The sequence below is a fragment of the Phaseolus vulgaris genome, chromosome 10 (assembly GCF_000499845.2).
Source record: "Phaseolus vulgaris cultivar G19833 chromosome 10, P. vulgaris v2.0, whole genome shotgun sequence".
Classification (NCBI taxonomy): Eukaryota; Viridiplantae; Streptophyta; class Magnoliopsida; order Fabales; family Fabaceae; genus Phaseolus; species Phaseolus vulgaris.
This window is the reverse complement of record NC_023750.2, coordinates 40661257-40663537: the sequence shown is the minus strand read 5'-3', so window position 1 is coordinate 40663537 and position 2281 is coordinate 40661257. Positions and strand designations below refer to the sequence as shown.

At 22.1% G+C, this 2281-nt stretch overlaps 1 non-coding gene across 1 annotated transcript; it reads right to left on the bottom strand.

Moving 5' to 3' along the window:
* Nucleotides 1-1605: 1605 nt before the first annotated feature.
* On the bottom strand, nt 1606-1677 carry TRNAM-CAU (transfer RNA methionine (anticodon CAU)). The gene has a single exon. It is a non-coding gene; the product is annotated as a tRNA-Met (tRNA).
* Nucleotides 1678-2281: the final 604 nt, after the last annotated feature.

Below are 2281 nucleotides of genomic sequence, written 5' to 3'. Positions count from 1 at the left end.
TAATTATAAATCTTTGAATGTCAAATGCACAGTAATTAACTTGATTTGATTTTGTTTAAAATGATTCATCAGAGGTTTTGACTCTTTCACTGATAGCACCAGACTTTTCTTTGTAACTTTAACCAATTAATAAAATGTTAATTTAGTAATTTAATGTAACCATTATTTATTTAATATATAGCACTTTATTTGAACATTTTTTTCTTCAAAATAGACTAATTTTTTTACGATCTAAAATAAATATATAATTAAAAAAATTTAACAACTAGATAATCTTGTGTATCACACGGTCTATTCATTATCTTTTAACTGTGCTAAAACAATAACTTCTTAAATTAATTTCTTAAATATATCATAAAATACATTTAAATGCAACAATTTTTAAATTCATATATATTAAATTTATACCACTATTGATATAATTTAATTATTCTTACTTAAGTTTGGAGAGATTATGTCAATTCTAATATTCTATGTCATATTATGATTTCCAAGAATATGTTTAATTGCGGAATACATTAAAATACAGTCCTTTTAAAAATCAATATATGTTAATATTAATATAATTTTATTTAAATTTCGTTTTTACTTAAATTTATTTGATTGGACAGGTGTATATTTGTTCATATTTATTCTTATCTACGAAATAAAAATTCATATTTATAGATGTAAAATTTTTGGTCTCATCTGAATTTGAATAGGTATACCCATACTAGTCCAAAATGTTTGTAAAATACTCATTTTACAAAAAAGTAAAAGTCAAAATAAAACAAATAGTAATGTATTTTCGTTTTTATGCTAAATAATAATAAAATCTATAAATTTTAAAATATAATACCAAATAAATTAAGAGTATTTTAGTAGTTTAAAATATAAATGAATATAAAGATAAAGTTAATATATGACCGTTAATCGAGCACATAACCAATAATTAATTATCTTTATACGAATTCATTTTGCATCCTTAGTTAAATGTTCATATTCACTTAAATAATGACGTGTTTTAAGTTATCGTACAATATTAAATTATTGTTTTTTAATTTAAATAAAATATTGGTAACATAAAAATATTTGAATATATTTATAATAATTTTCTAAATTAAAATTTAAATATATACTAAAATAAAATGATTAATTTAAAATTAATTATATGTTTGCTTTTTCTTATTGTATTAAGTGATTATAAAGACAGTCACCTGATTTATATGTCAACTTTCAGAATTATTAATATTTTATTATTTATCGTTGTTTATGTTTAGTAATTTAATTATTTATTTATTTAAAAGTATAGTTTAAAAAAAAAACATAATTTTAAGAAAAAAATTACTTACAACGTATACTAACAATAAAATTATTTAGATAAAAAATATTATTAATGTCATGAATAGTAAATAGAAAACTTATAAACTAAATCTGTGAAATGTATATATAACATGTCGACTTTTTTTTATCTATTTGAATAAATTTTTATCAATTTTTAGAAGATATAACGCTTAAAAGAATTATGAGTTGTCCTATTAATTGTTATCTTTTCAAATATTCTTTATTAACTAGAACTAAAAAAACAGTTTAAAAAAAGAAAAGAAAAATTCGGAAGCCACTCAATATCAGAGCCAGGTTTCGATCCTGGGACCTGTGGGTTATGGGCCCACCACGCTTCCGCTGCGCCACTCTGATTTGTTGATATATTATGACTATTAAAATTATGCCTCTATTGGAATGTTAGCCCAACAGTATTACAACGTTTACAACAGAATTATTAATATTTTATTATTTATTGTTGTTTATGTTTAGTAATTTACTTATTTATTTATTTAAAAGTAATAATTTTGAAAAATAATTAAGTTTTATAAGAAATTAATTTGAAGAAAAAATGTCAAAGATAAATAGGTGTTTCTTTATAAATACAGAATGAAAATTAAATCACTAGACATGGCTAACGTATTCAAGTATGAAATATCATACATGAATCTAGATTGACCAATTTGTCTACTGTCGAGTATATAAGATGATACATAGTCAATTCCATATACTTCCTATTGGTGGATACTCTAAGATCCAATGGTCCATCATCAAAGGAGGACTTAGCAATTGTGAGTTGACACAACTTTTTCCTCCTCCTAATCATATGTATAAGTTAAACATTACTCCTAACATTTTACATAATTACTAGACACCCCAATAGAGAAAACCGTAGATGGTAGAAGACATTCAATTTTATCATTTTCTGATTTAGGCATGCCAAATTTTTTTCATAGAAAATGTCGTAACACCACCACTC